This window comes from Cricetulus griseus, chromosome 8 (genome assembly GCF_003668045.3).
Source record: "Cricetulus griseus strain 17A/GY chromosome 8, alternate assembly CriGri-PICRH-1.0, whole genome shotgun sequence".
In the NCBI taxonomy this organism is placed as follows: Eukaryota; Metazoa; Chordata; class Mammalia; order Rodentia; family Cricetidae; genus Cricetulus; species Cricetulus griseus.
Window position 1 is genome coordinate 420,897 of NC_048601.1, and position 23,592 is coordinate 444,488.

Here is a 23,592-nt window from a genome sequence, read left to right on the forward strand (position 1 = left end):
GGGTCCTGGCAAAGAGGTATGGGCCCTAAGATGTCCCACAAATACAGGTTCACTCCGTTGCCATAGTAGACCCTGTATCTGCAGCAAACTCTCTTGTACTCTGGAGATGGGGGCAATATAGGCAGCCGTCTCCAGAGGTTGGACAATATGAACAATGTATTGACTATTGGTATAGATGTTTAGTGCCCCCGTGGGGAAGAGCTATAGAGCCATGGTCAAGGCGAAGAGTTCGGCCATTTGGGCAGAAGCTGCAGTGATTCTGGCTGTGTTAATATGGGAAAAGATACAACTACAGCTGTACCCTTTGAAGAACCATCGGTGAAAACCACACGCCCCTTGGAAATAGGCTGAGAGACTACAATCTTTGGAAAAATCAAAGGATGTATCTTAAAAAAGAAAATCAAATTATTGGGTGGGTAATGGATGTCAAAATCACTCTGGGTAGCAGAGAGAAAAATGGCCCAATCACAGCTATTATTTTGTAGCCACTCTAATTGCTGATGAGACAAAAGGTATAACAATTTGATCCGGCTCCCCACCAAAAGTTTGTAAGGCAACCTTTTGTGCTTTCAATAGGAGTGTAACTATAGCTTGGGGATAGGATACCACTGATTTAAATGGGGAGGCTTGAGAATGCACCCAAAGAATAGGATTCTCTTGCCAGAAAACTCCCGTAGGGGCATGAGCAGAGCAAAATACTAAGAATCTTAAAGGCTGGGCATAATCTATATAATCCAAATGAGCCTCTTCTAAGGCCTTTTCAATTAAATGGTTACACTCCCGTCCTGCTGTGGTAAGGACTGGAGGAGAGTTGGGATCTCAATCACCTAGTAAAATATCAAAAAGAGGTTTAAGCTGTCCAGTAGTAATTTTTAAACTAGGTCTGATCCAATTGATATCTCCCAGAAGCTTTTGGAAATCATTTAAGGTTTGAAGGGTGTCCATCTGAAGATTAATCTTTTGAGGGCGTACCCCATTATGAAGCAAGCGATGTCCTAGATAATGATATGGAAACTCCTTTTGTACCTTCTCTGGTGCTATTTGTAAGCCAGCCAATCCTAAGGTGGTCTGAAGATCCCCAAAGGCAGATAACAATAGCTTTTCTTTTGGCGCAGCCAACAATATATCGTCCATATAATGAATTATATAAATTGAGGATATTTTTGTCTGACTGGCTCTATAGCCTGAGAAACGTAAACTTGACACATGGTAGGGCTATTAGCCATGCCTTGAGGCAAAACTACCCACTGATATCTCTTATAAGGCTCTCTTAAATTTAAAGATGGAACACTGAAAGCAAAGCGCTGACAATCAGCGGGGTGTAGAGGAATAGTGAGAAGTAATCTTTTAAATCTATCATAAGCAAGTGCCAATTTTTTGGAATGGCTACTGGGGCTGGCAACCCTGGTTGAGTAGTGCCCATGAGCATCATAGTCTTATTCACCTGTCTCAGGTCTTGTAACAGCCTCCATTTATCTGATTTTTTCTTAATAACAAATATGGGAGTATTCCAGGGGGATACAATATGACTGGCATTGAGTTGCTCCTGGACCAGGGCATGAGCAGCCTCCAACTTTACTTTAGATAGGGGCCATTGTTCTACACAAACGGGTTCATCATTTTTCCAGGTGATAGGAATTGGAGGTATGTGAGGCTACAGAACAATGGCCCCCATTAAAAATGCCCCAATCTTCTCCGGTCTCCAAGCGATCTCTGCACTGGGGGTTTATCAGATACAGGCAGGGGATAACCCTGTAAATTCTTTCCAATCCCTCTTCCTGGGCAATAGCCTTGCTCTCTAAGCATGTGCTGCACAGGAGGTGTGGTCAGTACGGCCCCCATGGCTTCTAGGATAACTCTGCCCCACAGATTGATCGGAATGTGAAGCAAAATGAAGGGCTGAAATATTCCAGAATGTCCCTCATTGTCTTTCCAAGTTAGTAGACGGGAACTTTTACTAGGTGACTTCGCTAGGCCTATACCCTGTAAGCTACTATCTGATTCTTGCAGGGGCCATGCCTTGGGCCAATAGTTGAGGGAAATGACAGACGTGTCTGCACCCATGTCCAAAAGCCCCTGAAAGGCCCATCTTTCAATAGTCAGGGTCATCAAGGGTCTGGACTCCAGAGTGGACACCCAACATGCCGTAGGTCCCACAGATCCAAACCACCCTTCTCCTCTTATAGGCTTAAGGAAGGGGTTATTAGTGGTAAATTTAGGGGACAGAACTAACTGAGCAATTCTAGCTCCTTGGGGTATAACAGTGACTCCCTTGCCAGCTTCCACCATTATTTTGATCTCTCTTTCAGTATCTTCATCAATCACTTCTGGAATGACCCTAACTCCCTGAAGTAGCACTACTCCTTCCTAAAATCAACCCAATTGAGCCCAGTGGTAAAGGGCCTTTAACTCTGGTGCCCAAAGCTTGGGGTCCTATCTGAGGGGTCAATACTGCTCTGGAGGAGGAGCAGAGGTCCAGACCTGTGCTTCCTGGGGTACCTCTGACAAGGTCTTGGATACACAGGGGTTCCTCCGGGGTAGGACCTGAATAGGGTGGGAAACAGGTGTATCTAGGGCTCCTTACAGCTGAGAATAAGGAGCCCGGAGCGCACCCCGATTCACATTTCCCAGAAGTGGCAGAGGGTTACCCTGTACATCAGTCTTTGATCTACACTTATTGCCCCAATGATGTCCCTTTTTACATCGGGGACAAAGACCTGGTCCTGGGCGAGGAGGTACAAAAGAGTCTTTAACAGGACAACTTTTCTTAAAGTGACCCCCTTGCCCACATCCAAAACATGTCTTAAATCTGCCCCCCCTCACCGATCCTCTTATTAACCTGCATGGCAGAGGCAATAACTTGTCCCATAATGTGGTGTCCATCTATATCTCTACAAACTGGAATATAATCATTGAGGCTTCTGGTCTTATGAGGTCGTAAGGCCTCCTTGCGGTACTTGTTGGCACTTCAAAAGCTAATTGTTTTACTATAGGCATGGCATTATCGGCATCTCCAAACATGCGTCCTGCAAGTTGCAGGAGCCGATCCACAAACTCAGAATAGGGTTCAGATGGTCCCTGAAGGACCTTAGTGCCCCGGCCCTCGGGGCTCCGGTAATTCGTGGGTCCGAGGTGGATCACGCCTGCAAATAATGGGCGAGAAAGAAAGAGCCGGACCAAGCAGATTCCATTGTCAAGGCCCGTTTATTGATTTATCCAAGGAGTTTTTATAGAGAAAGGAGGAAGCAGAGAAAAAGGAAGTGGGGGGAGGGATGAGTTAATTGTTCTCAGGCAGGTATTCTGAATCTCCTGTGTTTATCTCAGGCACTAACTAAGGAAATGGGAGAGGGGATAGGTGTTAGTTGCTTCTCAGGCAGATATCCGGAATCTCCTGTGATAAGCTAGACTTTCTGGCGTCTAACTAGGTATGGGGTCGCCAAGGCTGGCTTCTGACATCTCCCCCTACTAAGTATAATAAAATGGAGCATCTGGCTTAGGCTATGTGATGGGCACCCGCATCCAGGACCCTATGTTTTATGATATTGTCATTTATATGACAGTGAGGGGTAGTGCCTCTGTCTTAGGTTACGTGAGATGCACCTGTCCCCAGCACTCTGATGACCCTTCATAAGGCTAGCAGCTCGGGAGTGCTTTGGAGTGGGCATCTGGGGGTCAGTCTCACGCTAAACCCGTCATGGAGGACGCTACAGCCGTTGGGAAGGGTCGGCATCTGGCTTGCGGCACCACGATATTTCCCGTCATGGACGGCTCCAAGGCCAATGAAATCGGGAGGTTCGATGTTCAAGGCCTGAAAAATCCAGTCCTTTAGGACTGGGGGAAGGGTTATTATCGTCAGGCAGCTCAGAATCTAAAGCCACTAGGCGATGGTAGTGAACCAAAACCGGTTTTTCGAGGATGGCGTCAATCTGGTACTTAATGAATCTGGTTAGTTTCTGAAAAGGTAAAGGTGACAGTTTAAGTAGTCAATCTAGTAGAACTGGCAAGGTAGAAATTAAATGCCTGCAATTCCCTCAGAAAAGGGAGGGGTGGAAGAATAGCAGACCCAAGAGTCCTCTATAAGGGAGTGGCTGGCTTGATGGAGGGCCTGAACAGTAGGGTTAATTAAGGATAGAATAAGGTCAGCGGAAAAGGGAGCTCCTGGGGGGGAGGAAAATGGTCAGGGGTTCCCTAGTCTGGAGAGGTCCCTAAGGCTAAAGTATATAAGTCAACTATCGGTGGGAAAGAAGGGGGTGGTCGCAATAGTTGTGAAGGCGTTGACAGCATCAGTTGGCAGCATCATTGGCAGGGTTGATGATCATCCAGGTGTAGTTGTAGATCTGATAAGGGCTTCCAGTGGCAATGGCAATCAAAGGTGGGAACATATAAGTAGCCAAAAAGACAGCATCTTTTATCTAGAATTAAGCAGAATTAGAAGGCTCCTCAGGGGCTTTCCCTGGGTGGATTAAGAAGGCATTTAGGCAACCATCTAGCATATTTGGCCTGAGTATCAAAAATATATGTATGCCCTTTTCCCCAGATGAGGACCGGATCTGGTCCGTGCCATTTGTAAGTTAGGGGGTGTCCCGCGCCCGCTCTGTATTCCTCGCCAGCAAGAAATACACGCAGGACACTCGGATCCTTCTGCAGACAAGCTTTAATGCATTTTACCAGAGTGGAGACATTTGAACCAAGAAAACCATCCCTTATAAAAGGCTGACCAGCCGCCTGGGACGTATTACCCTATGAATGGCTTTAGCTCCTCAGGCTAAAATGAGCCACGGGATAGGCAGAGATCAAAGGAATGGAGATTACCCAGCGCCTGTGAAGTAATTCACACCTTGGTGTCTTCAGGCAGCATTATAATGCAGGAACCGGCTTCCTACATATCACCCTTTTTTTATTAATTAATGAAAAGGCTTTATATTATTACAAGCAAATAGGTCACCCATATGTTGAGGGATAGAGGCAGGGGTTGACCTTCCCAAAATCAAACATTAAGACTGTGTACGAGAGTCACCATCAGGCTGTCAGCTTGACCCGAAGTACTCCCGACCTGTCCTCTGCCGTTTTTCTGGGAAAGGGGGACTGGGGCAGGTAACCCTTATGCAGGTCAACGTACCTCCCAGAGAAGCCTGTATAATAGGCAACTCTGTGCGATGCCTATGCTCAGCATCCCTCTTTGGGGCTGCACAAACCAGACACTCTACCCTGTGCAGTGAGCCTAGGCTCCGGGTGTGCAAGAGCTGTCTGGCCGGCGGCCTATTGCTAGTAGCCAAAAATATAAGCGCTTGGGCGGATCTCTTGGTTTGAGCCCTGGAGCTTACATGCCAGTCAAAAGTAACAGCAATTCGCAGGCGGCTGCATCAAACAATTATATCCACCCCTTTTCTCACAGACCAGCCAAAAATAACAGCAATCTGTAAACGGCTGCATCAAACAATTACCCCCACCCCTTAATCAGTTGCCATCTCTCCGCCAAGGACAGGAGTTAATCTGGATAACAATAGCGGCTCTCAACTCCCGGGGGTAGAGGGTGGAGTTTCGACTTTTGAAGGTCTGCAGAGACTCTTCAGGTTGAATCTTTCTGGGATCCACAGGGGATTCTCTTCATCCTGTGAGAAAACACAATATCGCTCCCCTGGATCTTATGAGAATAGGATCCGGGCCTTTCCAAAAATCAGTTAAGATATCTTTTTATTTTACCATTTCCTTTTGGCCTTTTAGGTTTTGAGGTGAGACGCTTGGCCCGAGCGTCAATGTTAATGAGGCTTTAAAGCCCCAGGCATTCCAGGCCTTTAAGAAGTGTTGAATAGCAGGCATGGCCTTTTCCCCTATCAAAGACTGGGAAAGCCATCTGTAATTTTCTCCGCTCCTCTGATGGTAAGAAGGAGTCGGTTCCAAATAGTGGGTGTGCTGATAGAAGTACACCCGCTGAATTAACAGGCGATGGCCTCATATTTGTTTTTACTTTTGGCAGCTCCTCCTCTAGCTCTGCTTCCTTGTTAGAGTCTAAAATCTCAGAGTCTGAGCTGCTCAGCTCCAAGGCTTCCAGTTTCGTTGCAGGGCAGAGGCTAGGTTCCTCATCTCTCCTAAATTTACCAGGGTGTGACCGGCCATTTCCCATTCTTTCTCCCTCCTTTTCTGTCTCTCCCTCATCTAGCTGAGCTGTTTCTTTCAAAACTTTATCTCTTGAGCTTTTAGAGTCATCAGAGCTATCAAGATTTAAAGCTTTATACACTCCCTTGTCAGTAGACATTCCAGGAGGTCTTTTTTTCTTATTTGTTGCTGTATACACTCCCTTGTCACTAGACATCCCGGGAGGTCCTTTTTTCTTATACGTTGCAGTTTCTCTTCTTACATACACTCCCATGTCACTAGACATTCCGGGAGGTCCTTTTTTCTTATATTTTATTGTTAGGCGCGCCCCATCTCTCACTACATTCGGTTTCTGATATGTAATTCTGGACTTCTTTAAGATTGCTATAACAGTGAGAAAAGTCAAAATAGCTCCTAGTAAAAGCATAGAAGCCTCTATATTAACCTCCCAAAATAGCAACATTCCCAAGCCAAAGTCCAGAAAAATCATACCTCTCCGAATTTCTCTCATTACATTCGGTTTCTGATATGTAATTTTGGAATTCCCAAGCCAAAGTCCAGAAAAATCATACCTCTCCGAATTTACCATCCTGCAGTTCTGAATCCGCCCTGTAACCAAGGGGTCTCCGCGGTGCTGGAGATGTTAAGCTTCCCGGGTTTCGGCACCAGATGTCCCGCGCCCGCTCTGTATTCCTCGCCAGCAAGAAATACACGCAGGACACTCGGATCCTTCTGCAGACAAGCTTTAATGCATTTTACCAGAGTGGAGACATTTGAACCAAGAAAACCATCCCTTATAAAAGGCTGACCAGCCGCCTGGGACGTATTACCCTATGAATGGCTTTAGCTCCTCAGGCTAAAATGAGCCACGGGATAGGCAGAGATCAAAGGAATGGAGATTACCCAGCGCCTGTGAAGTAATTCACACCTTGGTGTCTTCAGGCAGCATTATAATGCAGGAACCGGCTTCCTACAAGGGGGTCTTTCCATAAGGCTTAAGCATAATTTTGAGCCATTTATGGATGCCAGAGGCTACCCAAGGCTTATTTTTCTGTAGCATCATACATGAGGAAATTTAGCATAGACAATGAATGGTATAGAACTCCTCCTCCTTAGGCAACCTGGTGGCCGCCCATTCTCTGGAGGTCATCATATTGATGCCGAATTTAGTGCAGACATAGCGCATTACAGCCTAGAACTCCTGTCTCAGCCTCCCGAGTACTGGGATTAAAGGCGTGCCATTGGGCCCGGCCCCTGCGTCCCTGCCGGCTCAGGAGCCATCGCTGCCTGGGCTGTGGGCTCGCCTCATGTCTACAGAAGTGTGGATCTACAGAAGCGCAGAGGCAGGCGCTTCATTCCCCCGAGTCAGCGGCATGCCATGTCCCAAGGGCCCAGCTGTCCGCCACTGCTAGCCAGGGCTCGGCAGGCAGGTCCACGTGCATTGGGCGGGACTAGGCCATATGGGCTGTTCCGGTAGCACCGGTCTGGGGAATTAAGCACAAAATTGTTGGAAAGCTTTGCTAGTATATCCAGACCCATTATCTGTTTTTATAACTTTTGGCATTCCCATGTAAGCAAAACATCTTAAACAGTGACTTATAACATGCCTGGTGGCTTCTCCTGTTTGTGGAGTGGCACATTTTTAACTTGCCAAACTCTGTAATGTGAGGCATATCTATTCGTCATAAATGGTTGGGGAGCAGGCCTTGAGGATTTATCCTTAAATTAGCCATAGCCATATTGTGGACATTTTTTATATTGTTTGATGATTTGACCAGCAGTCTCTCTGGTTAAGCCAAATTTCTTACTTAGACTTTTGTTATTATGATGAAGAAAAGTTACAAGCCTGTCGAGCTTTTTCTATTTAAGGCAAATCAACCAATTTTGTTAATTAGATAATTCATTCCATTTGGCTAGTAATCAGGGAAAGGCCTATTTAATAGGTTCCCATTGTGACCCATAAACATGATTCTTAGGTGAATATCATTTTGAATTTGCTTAAATAATATTTTGACTTGACTATTACTAGACCCTGTGTATGGGACTGTTTTTGTTACCTTATAAGCCTTAAATATATAGTGACTATCAGTATACAAAGTAAATGAATTATTTACCAGGATTTAAAAGACCATTGTAACAGCTTGCAGTTTGATTATTTGAGCTGAAGCCAGAGCTGTCAGTTTTATCTATTTCTTTCTATTAAAAACCTATGTAAGTAACTCTCCCAATAAACTATTGGTAAAAATTAACATAACATATTTTTATAGGACTGCTTTTTACAATTTTGGAAATACAAAAGGATGTATAGTGCAAATTGTAACAGTCCATGAGCTAGAAACTGATTATCAATTCTTCCTGAAAATTGAGCAAAGGCAATCGCCTATGACTCATTGTTCTGAAACCACCAATTAAACTGTTGCTTAGAGTAGACAGGTATCATACTTGGTTTTTTCCTAAAATACTTTTTAAAATCTATATGGCATTTTTGTACCATGTAGGCTAATGCTTTAAAATAAGGGTTTAAAATATTTAGGCTGGTGAACCATAGTAATGGTTTTGCATAGTCAATATATCTGATGATGCTGAATCGCCTCCTCCAATAATAGAACTTGTCTACCTTTCTAGTTAGCTGTTTGGGTATATCTGGATCATTATCTCCTTATAGAATTTTACTTAAAGGATTTAAATCATCATTAGATGTCCCAAAAAAGGCATTTAACCAATGAATATTTTATAACAATTTTTAAAAAATTTATTTAAATATTTTAAAACTATCTTTTCTAATTGTTATCTATTAAGCCTTAATTTTTTTTTTTTAGAATATAACATATATCTTTAACAATTTTCTAGATTTATTTAGAGTTTTTGAGTAGCCTTTTCTAACCTAACCTTTGAGGCTGACAAGCTGATAAAAATCTCATTTGCATCTTGGCTGACCTGGCTTAAATTTGCATATGAAAAAACATTTAAGCTGTGAATCTAACAGGTTGGCTCTTTTTTGAGGCTTTTTATAAACCTTTTTTAAAATCATGTTTTAACTTTAATTTTCTAGATTTCCTTTTTTAACCATAAAAAATTTAGTAAGACCTGTATCCTCTTGAAGGAACCAGCTTCCTTTTGGCAGCCATAACAGCCGAACACGTACTTGCCATAAACCTGCCATGGTCACGTAGAGGTCAGATGCCTGTCTCGTGACAAGGAACCCATCAGAAGTTAGTCACTAGAAAGTCAGATGCCTGTCTCGTGGCAAGGAACCTTAGTCACTTAGAGGTCAGATGCCTGTCTTGTGACAAGGAACCAATCAGAAGTTAGCTGGTGGCGCTATGCTTTACGACCCTGGGTGTGCTTTACGGACAAGCGCACAGCAATGACGTAGAGAGCATAGCAACCACCCTGGGAGGGCCTATGGGCCATAACAACCAGTTGACCAATCAACACAGGGCAAGCCCTCCAAGCCTGGAGGCACACCAATCGTGAGCCTGTTCGTAAGCCTGTGTGTACCCCTAGACACTCCCCTTACGCTGCCCTATAAAGATCTATGCGCAGCAGCTTCAAGCCGTCTTTTCTAGCCGTCTGCCATGGCAGGTGGGTGAAAGACCCGAGCTAACATAGGGTTAGCTCGTTAAATTACAATAAAGCCTCGTGCAGTTTGCAGCAAGCTCTCGAATCTGCCTGGTGATTGGGGTGACCGCGAACCTGGCCTGAGACCCCGGATACTTGAGTTTTCGGGGGTCTAACACTCTCATCTGTCAAATTTTACAGAATCATCCATAGAATCCTCATGCCTCTAAGCTAACGCTATAGGCTTTTGCTAACTTTTTAAATGACTGTCTCCTAGGGCTGAAATCAAAATTTTTTCTGCTAAGACATTAACTGACTGATTGGATGCTCCTTTTGGCAATGTTAAAATGATTTTGATATTTTTAAAACAATATCTGAGGCAATGTAAATATCTCTCTAATCATATCCAAGGCAATTTAGGCATTTTCATTTATCCGCATTCATAAATTTACAATCATATCATATCATGCATCCAGGTGTGGCCACACCATTCATTCATAACTTGCATACGTCTCACATTTCTCCTTTTGCCTAAGTTGTGATCAGTTTGTTGAAAAGAAAAATCCCTAATTGAAATTTCTAATATAGCAGCTATAGCCAATTATTGAAATATGAGCATCCAAAATTTGAACAATTCTAAGCTTAAATATGTTGTCCTTTTTTCTCTATAAGTCTCAAAAAGTTTCTGTCTGGCTGTATCAATAGTATTTATATATGTATTAATTAGTCATCAACTATGGCGGCATCTCCCAAGGCTGGAAGTTACCACGTGGAGGCAGGCTGTCCGCCAGCCCGGCAGCCATTTTGTCTAGCCTGCCGCAGATGCCAGCATGAGGTGGTACCAAGCCTCTGGCTGAGGGCCGGCAGACCATGGCCGCTGCCATGGCTGGCTGACCTTGGCCTTAGCTCGACCATGCCCTCTGGGCCACTGAAAAATCTGTGGCTGTATTTTGGGCACAAGCCTGATCCCTTATTCTTTCTTTTGTTGGGACTCTGTCTGACCTGGAGCTCTTTCTGAAAATGCCCAAAGCAACCTCTCGAAGGCTCTGTGCATTTTTTCCTCCCTGTGCCTTGCTTTCTGTGTAGGAATAACTTATTTTTAACTGAATTTCCTGTAAGGCAGCCATCATCGATAATCCCTGAGTGTAAGCTAGGTCCATATCTGAAAAATTCTTAATGAATTCGCCATATCAGTCCTCCTCCTGTGAGGCCTTAGCGTGGTCTGGCATACATTACCAACATTATCATAGGCTAGCTATTTTATAATCAAAGTTCCCAACATCTGTGTCTCTAACATTTTTGTAAAATTCCATATAGGCCTAGAATTCAATTCTTAATCAACTCCCTAGGTCCCTGCCTGGTCTCTATAATAAATATCCTCCTCCTGACCGGCAGGCCTTTTAATTTCCTAGGGGTGAGGATTCTATAGTAATATTCCCTATCAGCCTCTGTTGGTCCATACTAGACACAAGCCATTAATAGTTCCTAGAGCTGTTTGAATGGTATTGGCACATGCATCCTGCTATGTTCCCCTGAGCCATTCTCTCTGATCCAAGAAACCTGTAAATTTCTTATCTCCTGTAAGCAATTTTGTTAAAATTTTTAAGTCTCTTAGCTCTTGCTGAATTTTACCATTGAGTATTTGCCTTTCTGTATTTCCAGCTTAAAATGAAGGAAGGAGGTGAAGGCTCCCTTCATCTAGGTAGTTATTAATTTTTTTTTTGCTGATCCCAATCATTTGTCCTGTATATTCTTTACTATCTAGCCATCTCTAACTAGGCTGGGATTTTTCTGTTCTCCATTACATTCCTAGATATCTCCTGAGGGCCTGCGTGTATGCGAGGCCGCACCTAGTCTTCCCAAGCCCCTGCGAAACTCAAAATGCTGCATCATGGCAGTGGCTTTTGTAAGCGGGAAGGATCCTTTTAAAACGTTTAAACTCTGAAATCTCCTGTACTTGAGCAGTCTAAGCTTCTACTATCTGTTTTTAGTTTGGGGTTTGGACTAAAGACAGGGTAATTTTTAAGGTTTTTAGGAGAATGAGGCTCAAGGCCCGTAACTAAAAGTCTGTGAGGGAACTGCCTCAGCTCCCTTTTCTATGAGCAATCTGTTAAGGTCCTTCTCCGACCTTTTTCCAAGTTAGGGATGAATGTCTGGGCTTTTTAAAATAACCCATGGACTTTTTTTTTTTTTTTTTTTGACAAAAGGCAAAAAACTGAATCAAGTCCTTACATTTTACTCAAACTCCTCTTTCCCGAAAGTTAGTGTTCGACTTCCTTAGACAATTTGGCCCATATTATCGAACGGAATAGGGGGGACTTACCAGGGAATCAGTCACTCATGAGCGTGAGAACTTTTCCCAGACCAGCGTCCGTCGCAATCCGGCGAGCAGACTTTTTGTCGGTGTGCACTACCGAGGTTTCCTTGGGGCAGGGGTCTCCGTTCCGGCGAAGAATCCGTACCTGGAGCCGCACGTTTGGGCGCCACCTGCCCCGGCCCTCGGGGCTCCGGTAATTCGTGGGTCCGAGGTGGATCACGCCTGCAAATAATGGGCGAGAAAGAAAGAGCCGGACCAAGCAGATTCCATTGTCAAGGCCCGTTTATTGATTTATCCAAGGAGTTTTTATAGAGAAAGGAGGAAGCAGAGAAAAAGGAAGTGGGGGGAGGGATGAGTTAATTGTTCTCAGGCAGGTATTCTGAATCTCCTGTGTTTATCTCAGGCACTAACTAAGGAAATGGGAGAGGGGATAGGTGTTAGTTGCTTCTCAGGCAGATATCCGGAATCTCCTGTGATAAGCTAGACTTTCTGGAGTCTAACTAGGTATGGGGTCGCCAAGGCTGGCTTCTGACACCTTAGAAAGTTGGTCTCCTGCAGCCTTATTAGGTAAGGCTTTCCATGCTTGACCAGCAGCCACTGAGATCTGTGCATATACAGCAGGGTCATAAAGAATCTGCTGGCCTAGACCTACATAGGCTCCCCTGCCAGTAAGCATTTCTAAGTTCCTTCCAGGGAAACTAGCAGCTGTGTTGTGCTGCACTGTTTGATTACAAAGTTCTTGGTATTCACCCCTCCAGATCAAGTAATCTCTCCCTGATAGCGTAGCTCTACATAATTGCTGCCAGTCACTGGGGGTGCAATTCAAGGCCGAAAAAGATTCAAAAATATCCAGAGTAAAAGGGGCATGAGGCCTGTATGCCACAACTGCCTCCTTTAGTTGTTTTATATCCTTAAAGTTAAGCGGGGCATGCTCTCTCTGACTCTGGCCTTGGGGATTAATTGTCTCTATAACTGGGAATATCACTCCACCCCTCTGCTCTTCAGGAGGGGCTGAAGGAAGACAGAGAGAGCTAGAATGCTCGGGATTATGAGCAGGGGGACGTGGCTCAAGGGAACATCTCCTAAGCTTAGGCTTTAATTTGAGGATGTCCTTCTTGAATTGAAGTGCTTCACTCTCCTTAGTCTCATCCCCTGAAGAGTAGAGAGAGAACTCAGAGGAAGAAACATCAGAAGCTTGGAGTGACATAACAGACAGATCTTTGTCCTGAGCCTCTGCAAAAGCAGCTTTGGCTTCCTCAACCTGCTCTTTCACCTCCACATTATCACTAAGAAGTGCTTCCTTGACTTGACGCCACAGAGAAAAAGTAACAATTGATATGGCATCTTCCCCTTCTTTTTGTAATATCCTTAGTGGGTCTCCCTTCACCTGCTCCCAATCAGGGATATTAAAGTCACCAAACACCAAAAACCAAGGGCTGACCTCATGTTCAGTTTTCAAGAAGCTTTTTGCTGTCTTATGTTTGATACCGGTGCCCTGCTTTTTTAACAATTGGACCAGTTGGTCCCCCATAAGAGAGTAAGAACTAGCAGCACCCATATTCAATACACCCACTCCTTACCTTTTTGAAAATGCTGGCCAGCTTTCATGGGTGATTCTTCAGTATCTTCCCTTCTTCCCCATCTCGGTGAAATCTCCACTTGTAGTGCCTGCACTACAACACTTCCACAGTATAGGGCAAGGGACTTGAGGATTTAAATAAAGACAAGACAGCAGATCTTTCTTGCAGGGAGAGAATGCTCTCTATTCCAACAAGAGTGGGGGCTTATATACCAGTCAGCAGGGATGGTGGAAAACTACCCAGATAACAAGTTCAGGTTCCCAGGCCCATCAGGCAATCCTGAATGGGTGAACAACAGGACAACAGGAACTTGCACTCAGGCCTTCAAGGAAGGAAGAAAACAGGATGTAACTGCTAGGTAAGCTCCTAGTCACAAGCTGGTAAGCAGACCCCTATGGGGGAAGGGCCCAACACCCATGGGCCGGGACAAAGTGCATGATTTTCTTCAGCAATAAGTTCTTACTGTCTACCAGTTGGGGTGAGGGTAGACCAAGGACAATAGCAATAGCCTATAACAGCCTTGACCAACAACTCAAAAGAGACCTTCTCATGCCTGGTGTTGGGATTTTTATTAGTCTTTGGTTCTTAGAGGGACCACTGTCAGCCCACTGGGAAAATTTCATTTAAATTATATATGTGTGTTTATACACAGACTTACATGTTTTATAGGTTTGTTTGGGTTCTTTTTAAATAGATAGTTAATAGTACCTTATAAAATTTTCAGACATCATTACTGTTATTTTAACCTCCTATCTTCTTCTTCTGTATTTAGTTCCTCTGCCCTAAGTAGAGTCCCCATTGTTAGGTCTTAAGTGAGCCCTAAAAATGGCAGTGCTGCTGTCCTAAGTTGGGTAAACAGACAGATTGTTATTGGATAAACAGAAAACTAGGCTCACATTCCCCTGAGTTCTTGTAAGGTGGGATTCTGTTTACCAGGAAATTCAATACCACCCTGATCCACCTCCAAAAGGGCATCTAGTTCCTGATTAGACCAAAAAAGCCTGCAACAGTTCAATGTCTTCATGCTAACCCCAAGACTACTATGATTCATGAGTCTTCTACCACTATAACCTTCCCAACAAAACTGACAAGGCTTTTCCCTATGGCTGCTGTCCTCTATTCTTGGAGACCACCTGGTCATTTGTTCCCTCAAGAAACTTGTCATTTTACCCACAAACAGACAGATGGTTTGTGGTTTCACTGAACCTTCATTTACAGCCATTTTCCCAATGCTTGGTTAAGGTTACTATTGCTGTGATGAAACACCATGACCAAAACCAAATTGGGGAAGAAAAGGTTTATTTTGCTCACAGTTCCATTTATAGTTCATCATCCAAAGGAGTGATAGCAAGAAATCATGCAGGGCAGGAGCTGATGAACTGGCCATGGAGGGGTGCTGCTTACTGGCTTATTCATCATAGCTTACTCAACATTTTGTTTCTTTTTCAGTGCTCTTAAGATTTATTTATTGTGTATACAGTGCTCTGTCTGAATATATCACAGGCCATAAGAGAGTACCAGATCACATTACAGATGTTTATGAGCCACCATGTGGTTTATGTGAATTGAACTCAGGACCTCCAGTAGAGCAGCCAGTGCACTTAACCTCTGAGACATCTCTTCAGTCCCATCCTTTTTTATAGAATCCAGAACTACTAGCCCAGGGATAGCACCACCTATAATGGGCTGGGCCCTCCCCCGTCAAACACTAATTAAGAAAATGCCCTACAGACTTACCTATAGCCAGATCTTGTGGAGGCATTTTTCTAAATTGACTTAATGACTTTAGCTTGTATCAACTTGCCATAAAACTATCTAGCACAATGTTACGATAAATCTTTCTGTCACCAGCTTGAGTTCTGCCTGCCACATGGGTGGCCAAAATAATACACAGAGACTTATATTAGGTACAAATGCTGCTTGGCCAATGACTAGGATTTCTCACCTGCTAGCTCATTCTTAATTATCATAAATCTATATATTTTATAAGACTTATCTTATTGGACGCCAGTGGCAAGCATCCTGTATTCCTGGGCTCATCTGATGACTCTGGAGGAAGAGAGAAGGGGCCCAATTCCTTCTTGCCCTTGTATTTATTTATTTATTTATTTTTGGTTTTTTGAGACAGGGTTTCTCTGTGTAGCTTTGGAGCCTATCCTGGCACTCGCTCTGGAGACCAGGCTGGCCTCAAACTCACAGAGATCTGCCTGCCTCTGTCTCCTGAGTTCTGGGATTAAAGGTGTGTGCCACTAATGCCCAGCTCTTGCCCTTGTTTAGATGAGTCTCCCTGCTATGTCATTTCCTGCCTGGATCACCACTTCTTTACTACATTTTCCAGAATCCTCCTTGACTCCTAGTCCCGCCTAATGTGCTGCCTCATTGGCCAAACAGTACTTTATTTATCATCCAATAAGACAAGCACACAGATGCACTTCCCTCATCATCTCCTCTTTTCTTTCTAAATAAAAAGAAGGATAACTTACCTTTTATAATAACTGAAGAAAACTATAATCATAACTATCTGTCTTCAACTCCATCAAAGGCCACAGAAGGATAGCATATAAACTCTAGAATTGACAGAGATATCTTGCTACCTGGACAGTCACCCAAAGATCCTCTATAACGTTGGGGCATCCATAGGCCATAGTGTGTCTGGACTCTTCTCCATTTCCAACAGGATCCCTTCAGGACTGTCTTGTTTTGTAAGTTCAGCAGTCACTTTCTTGTGGGTCCTGCATGTCCAGTTTATACAGCAACAAACAGTCCAGGCAAGAGCAGTTTCTTGCCCAAATGGCTAATCTTGCCATGTTGAAAGCAAACTCCATAACGAGTTTCTTCGTTATCCACCCTTCTTTCTGACGTAATTGGTGTGCTAGGAGCAATTGTGTCTCACTGCCAAGAAAACACTAAACCATTTAAATGCCATATTTTCTGTAGGTCTTTGAAAGGTTTGAAGAAAACCTATTCATCTCAAATACATCTCTGTATATCTAGAAAACCTAACTAACCTAATTATAAGTTCTGACTATTATAGGTAACTATATAACATGTATTTAATTATGCATATCATTTTAAAAGATCTGTATAAACATAATACCTAAACAAGAGGAGACGTATACATATCACAAAATTGACCTTAACGTTGTATCAATAAATGAAAATCCATACCAATACAAAGTATTCATTCTTGTTTTTTTTTTTGTTTTGTTTTGTTTTTTTTTGGTTTTTCGAGACAGGGTTTCTCTGTGTAGCTTTGGAGCCTATCCTGGCACTCGCTCTGGAGACCAGGCTGGTCTCGAACTCACAGAGATCCACCTGTCTCTGCCTCCCGAGTGCTGGGATTAAAGGCACGCGCCACCAACGTCCGGCTCCACAAAGTATTCATTCTTATATCCTATTTCCCCCTTTTTTTTGTTTTAAAAAAGAGATTGACTATGCTCATTACCGTTTATAACCAACCCCATTTAAATGAAAGCAATTTATAAACAATATTTGGGAATTTGGGCGTCATTCATTCCAAACTGCTTCCTGCTGATTGGGGGCATGTCCATACCATGGGGATCATGATAAAACACAGAAATCTGACCAAGTCCTTGTTTTTGTAGTCTGCAAGGCTGCGTCGTCTCAGCTGTTTTGAATGTAGGATAAGTTGGGTCACTGCTTCAAGGGGTCTTACTTGATCAAACCACATTTGTCTGGAAGGAATCCACAGCTTTTCATTTTCTGTGGAAACACAAGCAAAAACTTTTTTCCCAAGTAGCCTGTCCTTAGACTTAAATTTTGAAGTCAAAGCATTTTTAAAATATATAAGTTGTATTAATTTAGCAGCACTTATAATCAAATGTATTTTAGCAGCAGTAACTCTTTCCTTGGCAATCAAACAATTTAAAGATAACAATAGCAAATAGTATCCAAACTCTCTGTGTATTTTTCATCTTTAGGTGGCTTCCTGATAATACAAAATTAGCTTTACTGTTTATACAATTACAGGAAACAATCAGAAACAGAAGTAATCCTCTATACATTACACATGTTGGATCCCATGCAGGTCTGCCAGGCAAACTAACACAAGGCAATGATAAAATTGATCATTGATTAATTGGAAGTGTGCTAGAAGCCTCAGAATTTCATAAGAAACATCATGTAAATAGCAAAGATTTGAAAAAGGACTTCTCCATCATGTGGCAACAAGCCAAGGAGATAGTGAGAAACTGTCCTACTTGTTCCTTTTATAACCAAACTCCATTGCCAGCAGGCTGTAATCCTAAGGGCATTCGGAGAAATGAGGTTTGGCAAATGGATGTCTTTCACTTTGCAGAATTTGGAAATTTGAAATACGTGCATCATACTATAGACACATTCTCAGGGTTCCAATGGGATACTGCTCTTAACTCTGAAAAGGCCAATTCAGTTATTACACACCTGCTAGAGGTGATGGCAGTTATGGGTATATCTGCACAAATAAAAACTGACAATCCTCCAGCATATGTCTCCACAAAATTGGAACAGTTTTTCAAATATTATAACATAAAGCATGTCACTGGTATACCACACAATCCTATGGGGCAAGCAGTGGTTGAGAGATCTAATAGAACACTTAAGGAGATGCTCCATAGTCAGGCTGGGAAAACAAACCCCCAAACACAGGTTGCATAATGCTTTACTAACACTAAACTTTCTTAATGCCGATGAGAAAAGACAAACAGCTGCAGAAAGACACTGGACTATGGAAAAAACTGCTGAACTGAATCAGCCAGTATACTTCAAAGATGTACTAACCTCTGTATGGAAACCAGGACATGTGTTACATTGGGGTCGGGGTTTTGCATTGGTTTCCACAAGAGAAGAAAAACTTTGGATACCATCAAAGTTGTTCAAGATTCGAGTTGAAAAGGAAAAACCTCTCGATGAGGAGAAATGATAGGTATTCTACTAAGGTATATTTCATAAACTAAATAGAAATCTCCCTTAATGAAAGAGAAGTGTTTTGTTTTTATCTTCACAGGAAAACTCATCTCCAGAAGTCAAAGGACACTTCATGGATAGATACATAAGAAGAGAAGGTAGCTATAACCAGCAAACAAAAGGAACATGCCATACAGTAAACTTTATAGCTGTCTCTCAGAGAACTCTATTTCTCTTTATTTCCTAGTCCCTATTCAATTAAATCAATGCTGGATTTAGAGGTGGATTTGGCTTTCCTCCTCTAAAATCCAAGCACATTCTTTAACTAAACTTTAGAGTTTCTGTATTATATCAAGAATAAGGGAAGAATTTGGGAACAGTCTTTGTCTTTTCTTGGCTCTTTCCTTCAAGGTGTATACCCTCTCATAATTATTATTTTCTCATGATTGCCTTTCCTGGTATGCATACATATACAAGTAAACATTTCTCTGCTAACATTTATGTTTGAGTCCCACACAGCCAATGAAGACCCACCTGACAGCAATCCCTGGATGCTCTGGAAAAGAAATTGGGCCATACCTCCTCGACTGCACTGGATCCAACTTACTCCATTTCAACTGACACATTCATTCTGTTATATTGTTAATATTTGTACTTAAATCAAAAGAGCTAAAATTTAAGATCACAGCCATAAGTTCCATATGTTAATAAAAAGTTTGAGCTGTTTATTTCTTATACTACAGTAAGACAATGACCCAAGTTTAACAAAGGGCTTAAAATAACTGCTAACCCCATGGGTCTCAATTCTTTAGAGTTTTAAAAACAAAACTCCTTTATAAGGGTAGCCTAGGACCACCTGTATGTCAAATGTTTACATTGATAACAACAAAAAATTTTAAAAACTTAAAACATCAAATTTTTAAAGGTAAACCTGACAATATAAAGTCTTAGTTTTATAAAAGCTGATAACCTGTTATAAGATGTTAAAAAAATACAAGTTACTAGCCATTCTTATAAATTAACAAGTAGCCAGACTTACCTAGGCAGACTTCTAATACTACAAAGATCTGCAGAATATGGCATTTAAAATGTTAACTAAAAAGTTTATAATATCAGACAGAGAATTCCAATTCCAGATCCTGACAGTGACCCAAGGTCTCTAAAGAAGATTATGGGGCTCCATAGATTGTGACAATGCTGACCATTGAGCATAAAGCTCAGATACTATACCTACTACCAGGCAGGACTGGGCTCAGAGTGTGGACAGGCTACAGAACACTGGAGAATTGATTGCACCACCTTTGCCTAGACAAAATAAGGTCAGTCTTTTCCATGTCCCTCTTCCACAGAGAGAAAAAACTCTCATTTTAAGGACCTGGCAAAGATTTACTTCTGTCCCCAACACTATTGAGACTTGAGTATGGCTAACTTTACGTGGACCAAGGGGGGGGGGTTGGTTTTTGAGACAGGGTTTCTCTGTGTAGCTTTGGAGACTATCCTGGTGCTCGCTCCGGAGACCAGGCTGGCCTCAAACTCACAGAAATCTGCCTGCCTCTGCCTCCCCAGTGCTGAGATTAAAGGCGTGCACCACCAACGCCTGGTTGCTTCTTTATTTATACATAATTCATTAAGAAGGGATGTATTCATGTTGTTCTAAAATATAGATGGTATCGATTCTGATTTTGGACATGTGTTTGACTTCCTCTTACATATCTCTCAGTCATCATTGATAAACTGTGGCAAAACAGTGTTATCTTTTACAATCGTTTTTTTACTCATCAACCCCATAACTAAACTTTTAAGACTCTAGAGGCATATGACAGCCTATTCCCAGGCTGGCAACTCTTGAGGATTCAAGGACACTAGACAGAAAGAAAATCTCCAAGCCAGCCCAAGTAGATTTCCATGTCCTGAGCAATGTATTATTAACTATTAATGATTAGAGTGTCAATAGTCCCAAGAAAAATTCTCAGGCCAAAGCTGCTGCAGTTACTATTCAGTAACAACTATATTTTATATCTTTATAGAATTTATTTACATGTCTAATCCTGGCATTCTTTTGTTGCTTGGTCATATGACACCACGTTGGCTCTGCAGGAGTTAAGAAACTAACTTTTCGAAGAAAGGGAGGTCCTGACACCTCATTCTTTGTTTTGTTGTGTTCAAATTCTGAGCCCCCAAATCACCAAGAGATCCATTCTGATGCAAAAGCAAAAGATCTTTTATTATTTAACCAGTTAACTGTCTTAACTTGGTTCTCTCATCTGTCCAACACAGCAGTTGGTGTGAGAAGGACCCAAAGGGGCCAAAGGCAGGGAAATTATTGGGGAGAACAAGGGGAGTGTCTAGGGGTACACAACAGTCTCAAGACTGGTGCACTTCTGGGTTTGGGGGACTTCTCCTATGTTGATTGGTTAACTGGTTGTTATGGCCTATAGGCCCTCCCAGGGTGGTTGCTATGCACATCACTGTTATTCCACTTTTACTGTAAAGCATGTCCAGAGCCTGCCAGCTAACTTCTGATTGGTTTCTTGCCACATGGAGGGTATCTGACCTCCTAGTGACTAGGGCAGTTCCAACAAGGTCAGAAGGGTGGAAATTTAGCAACATGTGCTGAATCAGAGGCCTACATGTTGCTGGGTCTTTTCTGCAGCCTGTCATGGCTGTTAAAGCAGGGGGATGGGTAAGTTGTCTGGTCCCTTCAGCTTGTTTATTTGGTTGGTTTGCTTTGCTTTTTGAGACAGGGTTTCTCTGTAGCTTTGGAGGCTGTCCTGGAACTCATTCAGTAGACTAGACTAGCCTTGAACTCAGAGATCTGCCTGTCTCTGCCTAAACAGTGTTGGGTTGCCACCACTACCTGGCAACACTTCATTCTTTTATTGTCTTTCCATACCATTCCTTGCCTGTCAATATAAGGCCCTGTGTAGGACACAGGTAACTTCATCTCATCTATCTTTGTTGCTGTATATGCCACATAATTGCCTGAGTGTATAGTAGGAAAAGACTTGTAATCTGATCTGTAGCCATCTCCTCTAGCCTAGTGAATCCTGTTGACCTTTTTAAGTTCACTTTGCTTTGATTATCTTGTTCCTGAGTAAGTGTTGTAGCAGATATTTTAAGAGTATCTCAGAGACTAATAAAGAGATCTTTGGATGTTTTGTGGGGAGTTTGAGACAAGGTATCTCTGTGTATCTCTGGCTGTCCAGGAATTCACTCTGTAGACTAGGCTGGCCTCAAGATTTGTCTGTCTCTGCCTCCAGAGTGCTAGGATTAAAGGCATGCGACATCACTGGCTGACTGATCTCTGGCTTCTTTATGTGCATCACAACCTTCAAGGCATAAGGAAGATCTTCAAGTAGATAAGAATATCTCCCTAAAAGTGATAGGGGTTGTGTGCTTAGGACTTTCCTGAGAAAATTAAAAGCATAATGAACAAATATAAAAAGCCCCTCCAGTATGCAACCTGCAGAGAACAAAATGAAAAGTGAAAGACAGTCACAGCAGCGATCGTGTGGCTCAGCTTTTCTGGGTCTTTGTCACTCAGCTGTGCTGGCTTTATGATTTTTGCCATTCCTATAAGATATGGCTGTATCACCACATCATAGATTTTGATGAAAAAATAACATAAACCAGGCAGTGGTGATGCATACCTTTAATCCCCTGGTGGATCTTTGTGAGTTTGAGGCCAGCCTGGTCTACAATGCAAGTTCCAGGACAGCTAGAACTGTTACACAGAGAAACTCTGTCTGGGGTTCAGAGGAGGAACATTATAAATGAAAATGTTCTCCTCCATCAAGTATGTGAGATATGACACATTAGTGACAGCCCAACAGATAAAGGTATGCTGGTCAATGAAACATCAGACAATGGAGTCCAGGTGTGTGCAACCATTTGTAGGATGTCCAATGAATTGGAACCAAGCATCCAGGGAGTCTCCCAATGACCCTGCAAGCACTGTGCAGACCTTGGAACTGTTCTGTCACATTGGCAACAGTGGCCCACTGCAATGTGGCCTGCTTTATGTGGCAGCTGATGGGTGATGGGAAGAAAGTCAATTCCCTGGCAGACAGCCAAATCCTTCCAAGCAAGTTCAAGCCAGGAAGTGCTGGCCAACTTATCAGTGTTGGAAGGAAGGAGACAGCTGAGGTTCACTCACTGCAGTGCATTGGAGCCCATATGACTACTGTGCCAGGTGGCCACAGCAAGTGACACTACCCTGAAAGGCTGGGACACATGGAATATGAACCAGATATACTGCTTAGAGAACATCTATGGGCAGCTTGTGTGTTGACCTTGACTTCAATGCCAACAAACAGTATTATCTCACCAGCTGCAGAAGTGACTACAAAGTAAAGTTCTGGGACACATGGAATGCCACTTAGCCCATGAAGACCTTATAAGATCACTCTTACTGGGTATGGAGCATCTGCTACAATCCCTCTCATGACTAGCTAGCTGGTCCTCACTGACAGCAGGGTCAGCAGTGTCTTCCTGTTTAACAAGGTGTCTATTTCCTCTGGTGTATAATGATGATGTCATCACACACACACACACACACACACACACACACACACACACACACCAGCACTGTGCTGAGAAGTGTAAGGAACCCTTGCGGGACAATATTATTGCCACTTTTGAGGCACACGAAGACAGTATGTACCCTTTGGATTGGGCCTCAGATGACCTAAGGCTGTTTTCTTCCCTGAGTTGTGACAGGAGGCCAATTATCAACAGAGTCCCAAAGCACTTAAATATCACATACTGCTCTGGCGGCCCATGGTACTGCTGATTGGTACTTGGCAGATTCTCAGAAATCTGCAGCTGTGAGATAATTCCCTTTGTAGACAGATCCCTCTATGGGAGAACCAACATTGCTTCCAACAGGAGCTCTAGGGGAAACAGCTGAGCTTCTACCGGAGGCTCAGCTGAAGTTGTCATCACTGTGAAGAATCTGCCTAACTCCATTTTGAAAGCAGGAGACATTATGCTGCATTGTTAAAAATAAATTTCTATTATTGTAAGAGTTGAGTTGCTCTCTGTTTCCCGGAACCTGACTTTACCCAACCGATGACCTTGACTTGCTTTTGAGGATAGTCTTACCCTCCCTAGACGCTCCCAAATTGCATGGTG

At 42.9% G+C, this 23,592-nt stretch overlaps 1 pseudogene; it reads left to right on the forward strand.

The window, feature by feature from the left end:
• The first annotated feature begins 3,884 nt into the window (after positions 1-3,884).
• Positions 3,885-23,592, forward strand: part of LOC100761280 — a 35,575-nt pseudogene continuing 15,867 nt past the window's right edge.